Genomic DNA, 14,585 nt, shown 5'->3' with positions numbered 1-14,585 from the left:
TATCCCTAGATACCAGAGCGAATACAAAGAGACGGTATACGGCATCCTATAAGGGAGCACCATCTCTCCGATTCTATTCCTCTTCTTTACGGTAGACCTTCTTTAAGGAATAAAGTATATAGAGGTAGTCGGATACACCGATAATATATACCTCCTAGCTATTAATAATAATACTAACCGAACGTGTAGACGACTAGAATAGGACTATAAGAGGTACCTCTAGTAGGTAAAACGCCATAGAGTAAAGTTCGCCCTAGAGAAATACCAGCTTATGCACTTTATTAATCGTTAAGGGAAATAGGTAACTAGGGAAGGCGAACGACGCCCCCGAATCAACGTATTTAACGAACTACTAGTATAAAGTATACGCGCGCTCGGAGTTATACTAGATAGTAAGCTTAAATAGGGACCATAAGTGGTATATACCGTCTCTAGGGCCCTCCGGGTAGAAGCCACTATACGATGGATTATAGTCTCTATATAGGGAACCGCCCGGGATAAGGCACGCTAGCTATATATATCTATAGTACGACCCGCCTTCACGTACGGACACGAGTACTAGTATATAGCCCTTATATAGACTAGGCGAATGAAGCTCGAATCTATATAGAACCGTATACTCCGTCTTATATTAGGCGTATATAAAGCTACTAATATGGTACTACTACGACGCGAGATAGACGTCATAAGTATATATAACTTCTACTAGATATAGAGCGTGGTATACTTTACTAAATAATAAGTATAGGAACGCATAGGAAACGTAGAATATACTTTCGCCGCGCTACGTGTACGAATTAGTATATATTACCGCGCACTCCTATATATAGGCCGGAATCGAATACGGTATAGGTACTTAATAGAAGCCGACTCTAGCTAAGTAGTATAAGAAGTCCGAGATAACCCGGACGCTCTCCTAGACTAGTAGAGCCTTTAAGAACTCGTGAAAAACATGCGGTTATAGACTTAAGATAAGTAGAAAGAGGTACTCCGTACCTACTAGACCTTCTAGTAGAATAGGTACCTAGAGTAGATTCGAGGGCCATAGAAGGAACCAAGTAAATAGATATATAAAGGGCTAACGAAAGCCTAAGCATCTATACTTATCTAAGCCCGAATAGGCGCCATAGGACTTCTATACTATATCTATAAGAGAGGCGTTCCTAATACCTCCCTATAGTATAAGGCGTGCGGCCGGAGAGGTATAATACGCCACTATCTAGCTATATACCCTAACCTCTATATATAATAGTAATAGCTTATCTACGTCACGAAGACTTTAGATATTATATAATAGCTTAATAAGTACCCTAAGGACGTCTCCCGATAGATACTTATATATCTACTACTCCTCTAGTACTAGTGGACCCGGAAATATATACTAGAAGAGACCTAGTATACGCCGGTAGTAACCCGATATATACCGGAAGAACCCCGGGAGAACCCCGATTATTAGTTAAGGGTAGCCCTTAACTAATAACCTCCGCACCTATACGTGCTACCTAAGGGTAAAATAATAGTAATATAGGCTATAGGCTAATAGGCGTACTCTATAGCTATATACTTAAGACGAAATAGAGGTTTAACGAGATATAGTTATAGATATAAGGAAGTTTTTCTCTATAGGGTTTCTTCTTATATAGTGGCTTAGACTAGAGGAGGCATAGGCCTATAGAGTACTACTCTACCTAGTTATATAATATTATTATTATTATTATCTTTCTTCTTTATAAAGAGAATAGATATACTAGCTAATAATATACTATAATATATCTAGTCTCTTCTAAGGTATTCTTTAATATATTTATAAAGAACTTTAAGTTCTAGTCTTAAAAGTAGATAAAGTAGACTATAAGAGATATCTACTCCCTCTTTAAGCTTAATCTTTAGCTTATATAGTCTATAATTAGAGAGAAATAATATATCTCCTACTAAAAATATATCTATATACTATAAATATATATTAGATAGCGTGTCTTTACTCTAATTATTACTATTATTCTTATCTTTATTAATAATTAATAGAAATATAAGATAGATTAGTAATAATTAAGTCTATATAGTAAGGTTCTATATCTCCTTACTAATAGTTATAACTTACTAGTATAATTTACTATAGTATTATTGGAATGTTAATATTTTCTTCTAAAAATTAAGGATTGGGTTTAGGTGTTTAAGCTAAGGTATCTCTAGAATTATATTCTATTAGCTAATATTAGCTATAATAAATTTATTAGATATCTACTATTTTATTATCTTTAAGTTATAAACTTTATAATTTATTATAGCTTTATCTAAAGTTCTAACTTTATATCTATTAACTATAATAGTTTAGCTAGCTTTACTAAGGTTGTATGATAATCTATACTTCTTTATAAGAATTAATAAAATATAGTTATCTTCTATACTAGTATCTATAAGGGTCTATATAGTCTTATTACTATTTACTATAGATAATAATACTTTTAGTAATATTAGATCTTTACTTACTAGAAGGCGCTATAGCTTCTTCTAAGTATATATAATTTAGCTAAGAATATGGTTAGGTCTTTTGTACTAGTCTATTCTTTTTTTAGATTCTTATAGTTAGATAAAATATATTCTATTTCTCTATACTTATAGTAATAAAGTATACTATAATCCTACTATTTTATAATAGATATTATATTTAAGTCTATATCTTATTCTTTTCTATATTAATAAGTACTATTTTAATTATTTTAGTATTCTCTTAATATATTTCTACTCTAATTTATACTCTTCTAGTACTAATTATAGTAAGGTTACTCTTAATTAAATATATTTAATTAATCTTATTTCTAATCTATATAGAGTTTATTAGTTTTACCTAGAGAGCTATATTTCTTAAGAATATAGTAGTATTTATTAGCTTTCTTCTCTAATTTATATAGATAGTTAAAACTTAATAATATTATTTATAGTCTTTCGCGGATTAATAGAAGTAGTACTTTATAAAACTAGAATATATAAATATTCTTCTATAGTATAGGAATATTATTCTATAGGTTTTAAAGGTATTATAGTAGTTAAGTAGATATCTAGTTTAGTTATTATACTATACTTCTTAACTTAGATAGTATCTTTCTTTTATATTCTCTATCTATTCTAAGAGTATTTAGTATAAATATAGCTAAATATTTCTAGATTATTATAGATAGTAGCTATACTTTCTTCTATCTATTCTATTAATTATAGAATTATAAGTCTAGGTATTATTCTCTAAATAAAATATATTATACTTTAGTAGAAAAGAGTAGAGAGCTATTAAGAAAGTACTTTTTATAGTCTCTCTTCTAGTCTTTCTACTTCTTTTAGTTCTTCTCTATAAATATAGTTAGATCTTTAGATTTTAATATATCTAGAGATAGAATAGAGTAAATTAGTAATAAAGTAGCTAGAATTATAATAGATTATTATAACTCTAGTAGTAGATAAACTAATTCTATCTAAATTAGTATAGAAAGTTATCTATTGTTAGGGTTGACACTAGGATAGACTCAACTGGACCACTATGGCCCAGTACGGTCCGTGACAGGTGGACCCGGGTTAAGCCAGCTAGAATAAGCGAGACTACTATATAAGTAGGCCGCACACACTAGATTCCTACTCTTTAGGAATCAATCTCGTTAGGAGAGTAGACTACCCTTCTAAATATATTCCCGAATCCTCCTATGACCTATTAGACTACTATCCTACGTCTATAATCCTTATATTTTGATTTCTCTTTATATAGCACGACGGTAGTTCATAGGAATGGCTCTAACCACTCGTCATAACACTCGTGGTACCGCCTCTTATAGTAGACCTTCTCCTAACCTGAACGAGGAGAATAGTCTACCTATAACTACTTCTACCGATGACTACACCTTACAGGCCATCGCACCGATAACTCGCACGATATTCCGTGTAACTATAGAAGATATTATAGAACACGAGGATGGAGTCTATCATACTCTATCTCGGTCTAGTTTAAACTATACTAGACCTAACCTTAACACGAGGCTAGACCTTATTAACGTTAACGAGTTAATCCGTTAGAATCGCCTAACGTTAACTACACCTCATGATAACGTGTATACCAGACTACACGAAGAGAGGTAACGATAGGTTTAACTCGAGTAATAACTACGCGAACTCGACGAAGCTCGAGGACGCACTGCGAGACTTGAAGCTGTATTACGCGCTTCGGTTCTAGTAACGACTAATCTATATCCATATGGACCTATACCAACTAAAACGATCCATCCTAGTCCACTACTATCCCAATTACCCCGACCTAAGAAACCACCTCACTTCGATGGTAAAAGTAGAAAGAGTTTCCACGCATGGGCTTACTAATGTAGCCGATTCTTCCATCTATTCACGAACGATAGCGATAAAATTAGATTCGCCTAGAACTACCTCGACCCGACGCCTTTAGAACGTTGGATAGCACACCGAATTAAACATCCTAAGGATGCCTACAACTAGGACACGTTCACCGAATTTCTCCTCTAATATTTTGGCGATAGGGCTAAACGACGCGACTAGGCCTAGGGCTATATCTTCAAGACTCGACAACGAGATAATTAGTTACCGTTACAACTTCTTAAATACCTTCGGCCCCTCTAGAGAGAAGCCGAAGAAGATCGTATGATTCGATAGTACGACGACTTTAAACGGTCCCTCGCCCTAAATATAAAGGACCGTCTCGACCTTATAACGATAATCCCTATAGACCTCTAAGCTCTTATAAACCTCGCGGAGCGATACTAGCGTATAATAAATAATTAACGCCGCGCTAGTGCATGACTATCCCTAACAATCCAATCCAACGTAAAATCGTCTAACCAAAACCGATTTAGTAACAGATCTCGCGGGACGTTACGAGGCCACTACCACGCCTCGAATTCAAAACCACGCGGATCGTATCGTGGATCTCCCTACCAATCGATACATCGAGATACGAGGACCGACTCGCATAAATAATCTAAAGTCACTTACTACACCTATAGTAGAATAGGCCATATAGCACCTAAGTGCCGTTTGGGGAAGCCACCGAGTGCTAATATAACTAACTAACCAGTTATATACTATAAGTGCTAGTAGCTAGGACACATCGCGCCTAACTGCCTAGCATAGAATATAAAAAACTAATAGCCTATAAGAAACCCTCGCGACTCGTAGGCGCGACCATAATAGAGGGGTAATCCGCTAAATAGTACATCGAACTATAGGCTAGACCCATCGAGGTCCCTCGTGGATAATATTGGACTATAATACTCGATAGTGGGTCGGCTACTAACGTCATGTCGACCTAACGAGCACGAGAACTTAACGCCGACATCCAAGCTCTAATAGGTGCCATGTTCCATGGCATCGACGGTCCCATTAAGTTACACGGCACCTGCACCATCAAATACGGCATCTGGGACAGCGGAGGGAAATGGAAACTCTGCTGCTTAACCTTTATCGTGGCAGACAGTCCCTTCGACATAATCCTAGGTATGCCGTAGCTTAAGAAATATAACCCAAAACTAGACTTCCTTAAGAAGATAGCTGGCTGGCGTATGAACCCACCTTAATGGGAACTAGTATAGCTTATCGACGACGAATAATTCCAGAAAGATTGCGAGAAGGCGATCTCTACTATCTACATACTCTTACTCACGTAAAATAGTAAGCTTAGTATTAAAGTGGACGAAAACCTACTATATTAGTATAAAATGTACTAACATGTCGCGTTAGCGATCGATTCCTCCGAACTACCTTAATACCAATCTACCGACCTTACTATTGATCTCGAAGACGGCCAGCAACCTCCACATGGACCCATCTACCCTCTTTTAGAACCCGAGTTATAAGCCCTTCGAGAATACATTAAAAAGAACCTTACGCGAGGATAGATTAGGCCTAGTATATCCCTAGCCGGAGCTCTAATCCTCTTTATAAAGAAGAAGGATAGGAGCCTCCGTCTATGTATCGACTACCGTGGCCTAAATAACATCACGCGAAAGAATCGTTATCTACTACCTCTTATCTCCGAGTCTATCGATAGACTAGGGCGCGTAAAGATCTTTACCAAGCTCGATCTACGTGACGCCTACCATCGCCTTCGCATTAAGGAAGGCGACGAATGGAAAACGGCTTTTAGGACCCGTTATAGACACTTTGAGTACACCGTGGTCCCTTTTGGACTAACCAACGCGCTAGGCACCTTCCAAGCGTACATTAATAACGCGCTAGCAGGCCTACTCGACACGACATGTATCGTGTACCTAGATGACATCCTTATCTTCTTAGATAACGAGGAGAAGCATATCCAGTACGTACGTACAGTCCTAGACAGACTAGAAAAGCATAAGCTATATATTAAGCTATCCAAATGCGAGTTCCATTAGGACCATGTTAACTTTCTTGGCTTCGTTATTACTAATCAAGGTATAACCATGGAGAGAGATAGAGTTACTACTATTATGGACTAGCCTGAACCAAAATCCGTTCGAGACATACGTGTCTTTATTGGCTTCGCCAACTACTACCGAAAATTTGTTAAACACTTCTCCCGTTTAGCCGCACCACTTAATGCGCGCACTACTACTACCGACTCGTCTATTACGGTCCGTGGTAGATAGAAACAGCGTAATATCGAATTATAATCTATTAAATTAACTAAGGTCGAAAGAATATCCTTCGAGAAGATTAAAGAAGCATTCCTAACCGCCCTATTACTAGTGTACTTCGACCTAACCAAACCTATTCGCGTCGAAACTAATGTATTAGGATTTATAATCTCGGGCATACTCTCCTAGCCTAGACTAATAGAGTCCAAAAAGGTCTAATAGTATCTAGTTGCGTTCTTCTCGCGTAAGATGGCCGACGTCGAGACTAGATACACTATTCATAACCAAGAGCTACTAGTAATAGTAGAGTCGTTTAAGTAGTGGCGATATTATCTTAAAGGTGCTATACATGACGTTAAGTTACTAACTAATTACCATAACTTAAAGGGGTTCATGAGTACGACGGTTTTAAATCGTCGATAGGTTCGATAGGCTAAGTAGCTTATAAATTTCTACTTTATGATCTACCATCGACCTAGAAGTATAAACCTAGCTAATGGGATATTAAGAAGACCTAACTATAAAGAAGGCGCCTAGGATCATAGTGGCCATAGGGTCCTGGAGTAGCTGTAGGCCCAACTCTCAAGGACGAGGTTAGATAATAAGTTATCCGACGATTAGCGAGATGCTAACGCCGATACCGGTAATCGAATTTATAAGACCGAAGCCGGTGACTAAAGACGCGGTACCGAAGTCCCTAGCGAGCCATTTATCGGCGCTGTTAGGGAGGGCGATGGTGCCCGGCGTGTATGTTAAGTAGACCTCGCCTAGTTAATCGTGGATCTATAAAAGACAGACCCGACAGTTTTAAAGTTGCGTAAAATATAGTAAGATAGGTTATTACGGACCGAAGTAGACTATAAGTGGACCTTCGTGGACGGCTTGCTCTACTATAATAGAAAGTACTATGTGCCAACGGGCAACGCACGATTTACCGTAGTTAGCCGATACCATGACGCTGACCTAGCAGGACATTTCGGGTATGTACGCACCCTAAGCTCGATTCGTTAGTACTATTTTTAGGAAGATATACCTAAGTACGTCGAAGAATGGATAGCTACTTATCCGATTTGTCAAAGAATAAAGGCACCTAGGCACAAGCCATATGGGAACTTGCAGCCTCTACTAGTCCCCCTCTTTGTATAGGAAGATATTACTATGGATTTTATAGTTAACTTGCCTCCAAGCGAGATGCTTAGGATAAGTTATGATTTAATTCTTATTGTCGTGGATAGACTCATAAAAATGTCTAGGTACGTCCCTATGTGGAAGACGATCACATTAAAAGAACTGGTACAAGTATTCCAGAATAAGATTATCAAGGTCCATGGTATACCAAAAAGGATCGTTACGGACCGAGGGAGTACATTCACGTCCAAATTCTGGACGTCATTCTGCGAAATGGCCGGTATGAATAGAAACATGTTAATAGCATTCCATCCATAAACAGATGGTTAGATAGAGCGATAGAACCAAACGCTCGAGGCCTACCTTCGTGCATTCTATAATTTCGAATAAGACGACTAGGCCTCTCTACTAAGCATAGCAGAATTCGCGTATAATAATAGTCGTTATAGTATAATAGATGTTACGCCCTTCTAGGCGAACCTAGGACGTAGTCTAAGGATAGGTTTCGAACCTTACACGGTCTAGTTCAACCGAACGATAGATGTTAACGTCCACGCGCAGGAACTAGCGATTAAAATCTTTAAAACCGCACGCAACTATCGCGCAATGATCTAGTAAGCGAATGAGTCGTATATAAAGTACTATAATAGGTTAGTTAAAGATCAAGCGTACGAGGAGGGAGACGAAGTCCTCCTTAACGTCCGTAACATACGAACGTCGCGAGTGAATAAAAAGCTCGATTATAAAATGGCTGGTCCCTTCCGAATCAAACGTCGCATCGGTATAAGAGCCTACGAGCTCGACCTAGGAAACGACATGAGAGTCTATAACGTATTCCACGTCTTATTGCTTAAAAGGTTTCGACCTAACGTGTATAAACGCACGAACGTGCAATTACACTCCATTATACTCTAAGATAGACTAGACGTGTACGAAGTGGACCATATTGTCGAACATAGGCTCGACGAGAACGGTGTCCAAAAGTATCGAATCCGTTGGAAGAACTACACCGAGGATAAGGACACCTAGAAACCTACGGTGCATATCTTAAGTACCGCGATGGCTGCATATAAACAGAGGTTATAGGACAACACGTTACCACCGTAAACCTAGCGCCGTCGGGGCCGTCGTAAAAAGAAGAAGGATGCCGTAGAGAACGAAGTGTCGAATCACGAATCCTAAACGCACACTAGGAAAACTCTGTAAGGCAGCCCCATAATTTAAGCGATACACGGTTACCAAACGCGAAGAAAACGTAAACAACCGCTGTAGGCACGCGACGCGACACATTACAATAGAATAACATAGAGAAGTCTAGAATGGACTAACATGGACCATTATACACGAGAAGAACATGGGACCAAGAAACCAAAAAGGTACCCCACTACGGAATTGAACTCGTGATATACAATACAAAAGGTTAGAGTACCCGAACCGATGACTACTAGGCCACTGGTTCGGGTGCTCTAATATAATTTAGAGAGACAAACTAATTTATATACGATGCCCACACTCAAGTAACTCAAAGGAAATTAGAATCCAAAATTCAATAGTCACAGAACAAACAAGAACGCATATAATACCATCAAGTTAAGAATTAAATTACTAGAAAACTGGTAGACGGGTATCTAAACGGTCTAAAAAGGACCAAAACGGATAGAAACTAGGCAGATAGAGCCAATACACACCACATAGAAACCCTAGCAAATAGAGCTACAGAGCTACTCCTCCATCTCATTATTACTCTTAGAGCGTAGCGAACGAACTAACCGAGTAATAGAGCGACGGAGGTTAGAGACCTCATCCTCCAGAGTAACCACGCGCTCGGTTAGAGCCTGGTAAGACGACGACTAAGCGCTAGAGCGGAGCGACTAGACCTAAAGTTAGCTAACGCGGTCTAGAATAATCTAGAATAGAATATATACCCTCTTACGAGGCGACTTAGAAGGAGAACTAGTAGACCTCTTGCGAGACCCGTTAGTAGCACGAGGCGGGCGGGAAGGAACAGCACGAATCTCTTCTGCGGCCTTAGTGGCTAAAACCGACTCCCTAGAATAGGTAGCCTAAGCGCTAGGAATCTCGCGGTGACTGAAAATTATAAGCTAAGGTTAATGATAATTAACGGTTTCTAAACTCATACTTTGATAACCTCTAGGAAGAGCTTACAGCGCTCCCTAAACTCCCTGTGTATAGAAGCTAGGTAACCGCTAGAACCGCTAAGAGTCTCGCGGACGCGAAGATCGTTATATGTATCTTATACACGAATAGGAACCTAAAAACGCATTAGTATGGACGACTTTAGATTACTCTAGACCAAAACAGCCTAATAGACTCACCTAAAGACAAACTTTACCGAGGACGGTATAGCGGCGGCAGCGGGTAGGGAGCTTAAAGATTAGGCGTATAGGCCCGTCGCGGTTAGTAGAGTAGTAGCTGATACTAGAGTTAGAGCGGAAGAGATATTTAGAGCCGGTGGCGTGAGCCTTAATACACTTAAAGCATATCGAACCGTAGTTCGCTGTTTTCCTATGGCGTAAACCGCGACCACGTTTAGTATCTTCGGCGACCCAGGCCTTATTATTACTAGGGCTAGGTTTAGAGCGAATGTTAAGGTCCTGAAAGGACCTAGAGCGACTAAGTCGGTCTATGTTAGACCGAAAAGAGGAATAGCGTTTAGAGCGAGGCGGCGAAGGCGTGAACTCTCGATTATCGTCTACGACGAGATCTTCTTCATCCTCTAAAGGAGGTAGAGTAGATAGGCGGCGCGAGTAGGTGTAGGTAGGCTTTGCAGCCACCTCTTCCGCAACACCAGTACTAGAATCACCTGGATTAGAGCGACTAGTGGCCACGTTAGTAGTAATAGTAGTAGTAGCCTTAGCTGCCTTCTTCTCTAACTTAGAGCGCGCCTTCACACCACTACGATAAGTGGATTTTTTAGCCGGTATAGCCGGGGTAGAGGTAATCCCTTTAGAGCGAGTCTTACGAGAGGAGGAGGCAGGCTTAGGAATAGGACTAGTATTAGACATCTATACACACACGTTAGCTAGAGATCTAAGAGTGGAATACTCGTTCAGCCTTAAAGGCGATTAAAGAAGCTAAATTAGTAACCCTAACAACGCGAATAGATTACATAGGACCAGCTCTAACGAAAATAGACCACTCTAGACCCGAACGGATCTAAACTAAAGGAGATAGTATACGAATTAACGACTTACCTTAAGAGTAAGGTGGATATACTAGAGAAGAAAATTCAGAACAAGAGAACTAAATATAAGCTTAGTTAATATAGCGGTCACATGACCCGCGGAGCTACCTCCAAGGCAGCAGCCATGAAGTAAGGGATGAGCGCGTGTATAAATAAAAGTGAACTAGAGCTCAAGTTCACTAATGCAAAGACTATCGATAACGTTACATGGATTTAATTAGATGCGCGCACAAACATAACGCTTATGGAATTACGGATTTACATATAGCTAAGTGCTTCGGGGCGAAGCACAAAAAGAAGAAGGATATTATTAGGGTTGACACTAGGATAGACTTAACTAGACCACTATGGCCCAGTACGGTCCGTGATAGGTGGACCCGGGTTAAGCCAGCTAGAATAAGCGAGACCACTATATAAGTAGGCCGTACACACTAGATTCCTGCTCTTCAGGAATCAATCTCGTTAGGAGAGTAGACTACCCTTCTAAATATATTCCCGAATCCTCCTATGACCTGTTAGACTGCTATCCTACGTCTACAATCCTTACATCTATCTACTATTATTTAGCGTAGTTCTTTAAGAGACCCTTTAAGTTCTTATCTCTTTATAAGAAGTTTTATATATTCTATCTACTCTTTAAGAGTTTAGATCTCTTAGATCTAATTTATAATATATTTCTAAAGTTTAGTAATAGTTTATTATAATATCTTATATAGCTCCGCTATAACTTATTATCTAGCTTCTTATTATTAGAAGTTACTTAGTATATCTACTATTTCTTTATTAGAAAGTTCTATAATTTAGTCTAATATCTCTACTTCTTAGTTAGAAATAGCTAGATTTAATACTAATTATAGAGGATCTCTATTATTTAATATAGTATTACTTATATTTATAGTAGATTATATTAATCTTCTTAGTTCTAGTTAGACTATCTTAACTATAGTACTATATTAGAAGTAATTTAAATATAAGAATAGAGTTATTAGATAGTAGTATAGTTAGATAGAATAATAGAGTATATTCTATTATAGAATAAATTACTACTAAATTCTTTTAGTAGAAATCTAAGAGTATATATATAAAGGGATACTAATCTATTTAGTATATAACCGTTTACTACCCTTTATACTATCTTCTAACTATATTAGCTAAGGTATATATAGATTAGGTTATATCTAAGACTAAGTTCTAATACCTTAAGTCTATAAAGTTAATTTATAAGTATAGAAAGTATACTATAAGATTATTTAATAATAAAATTAGTAAGTATATATAGAAGTATCTAAATTAGATCTATAATACTTAGTATAAGCTCTATACTAAGGAGTTAGTACTAAAGTAAATAGTTAAATACTACTAGAATATCTATTAATATTATAGCTTTAGACTTAAGGGCGCTACTATAGCTACTTATATTTATAAATAGTATAAACCTTATCTTACTAAACTACTTCTAAATAGACCGCTATATTATAAGATATATAAAAAGATTATAAAGCTAGTTTTTCTAGATAATAACTTAAATAGTATATAAGATAAGACTATAATAGCTTTCTATAAACTAACTAGTATACTATCTACTAGTAAGATACTATAAGTTAATTAGAATAATAACTAAGATATTAATATTAGTAAGCTACTAGCTAAGTAATAAGATTACTCTAAAGAGACTATAAAGTATATTATCTTACTAAGAAACTCTCTAATATTAGTTTAGTAGTAGATTAACTATAATATAGTATCTATAAAGATATAAATCTATATCTATCTAAGTATTATATATAAGGCTACTAAGAGTAGTAGTAGGTTCTCTTAAATTTAGATACCTTATTATAGCTATAGTATTAGTATATATTATATATAATTACTATAGATAGTAGTAAACTAGTTAGATATATAAATATAACTAACTAGATATATAGATAGAAAATAGTATACTTTATAACTAATATAACTTAATATATTAATAATCTTAATAGATATATAAAGGGCTAATAGAAGTCTAGATATCTATACTTCTCTAAGTCTAAATAGAAGCTATAGAGCTTCTATATTATCTATACTAGAGAGATATCTTTAATTTATCTCTATAGTATAATATATATAGCTAAAGAGATATAATATAATACTATCTTATAATATACTCTAATCTCTATATATAAAGATAAATATATATCTATATAATAAGAATCTCTAATATTATATAATAGCTTAATAAGTACTCTAAGAAGGTTATATAGTAGATACTTATATATCTCTCTCTCTCTTAATTCTAGTAGATCTAGATATATATATTAGAAGAAACTAGATATATACTAGATAGACCCTAGTATATACTAGAAGAAGTCTAGTATATACTAGAAGAACTCTAGAAGAACTCTAACTATTAGTTAAGGGTAGCCCTTAACTAATAACTCTATATATTATATATACTATATATACTATATAAGAGTAAAATAATAGTAATATAGACTATAGATCTATATATATACTCTATAGCTATATACTTAAGAAGATATAAAGACTTAATAAGATATAGTTATAGAGTAAAGAGAGTTTTTCCTCTTAGATTTCTTCTTATATAGTAGCTTAGACTAGAGAAGATATATATCTATAGAGTACTACTCTACATAGTTATATAATATTATTATTATTATTATAATTACTATAAACTTAATAGATTAGCTAGATCTATCTCTATAACTAGTATATCTTATAGAAACTATATATAGATAAGTTACTTAACTAGGCATGGCTAACGGTATAGTAGCATAGTAAGTCGCTACGCTAGGAGTAGCGTAGAGTTCTAAGGGACTAGGTAAGCACGTGACACTTGTTCAGATGCCGATGCGGCTCAGTGCGCGGGCGCCCTAGAACTACCCCGCCCTCTACACCCATCAATCACTTTTCGCATAAATGATCTCTGTTTCGCAATTTCATCCGCTGCCGCTATGGCAGAAGCTTTTATTATACATTCTTTGTCCAGAGGATTGTCCTCAGTGGATCCAGATCAATTGCGAAGATTCAGAACGGCCTTTGCACCCGTGAAGGGTAAATGGGATAAATTCCCATTGCCAGATAGCACAGTCGATGAATTGATGCGTTATTGTAGACAAGTGAGCTTCCCTTCTTATATTTTGGCATCTCACTAATCCTAGAGATCGTAGAATGTGATTCCTTCGGCAGTTAAAGTCGCGCATGACTTCTCGAACATAGACACGATAGTCTCCTTCTCCGTGCCAACGCTCGTATACGTGCTCTGCACAAACGACGAACACGAAGAGTCTGTTCGCATCTCCGTGTTCCCATCCGATGCTCCTAGCGAGCGTGAAGAGGCTACGGCCAAGAGCATCATATTCTGTTTGAATAGAACGACTGTGGCAGTCACAGGGGGAAGTGCTGGTGTTATCGCGATACAATTGCAGCAAAGCTAAACAACCTGTCGACTCGAGTCGATTTGTGGACGTGATCTCCAGAAGAATGAGACTAACCTGGTTTGTTGTAGGGTTAGGGTTAGGTTTAGGTTTAGGTTTAGGGTTAGGGTTAGGGTTAGGGTTAGGGTTAGGGTTAGGGTTAGGGTTAGGGTTAGGGTTAGGGTTAGGGTTAGGGTTAGGGTTAGGGTTAGG

This window comes from Pseudovirgaria hyperparasitica (genome assembly GCF_010093815.1).
Source record: "Pseudovirgaria hyperparasitica strain CBS 121739 unplaced genomic scaffold EJ05scaffold_12, whole genome shotgun sequence".
Lineage (NCBI taxonomy): Eukaryota > Fungi > Ascomycota > Dothideomycetes > Acrospermales > Acrospermaceae > Pseudovirgaria > Pseudovirgaria hyperparasitica.
The sequence above is the reverse complement of the archived record's forward strand: the minus strand, read 5'-3'. Positions refer to the sequence as shown.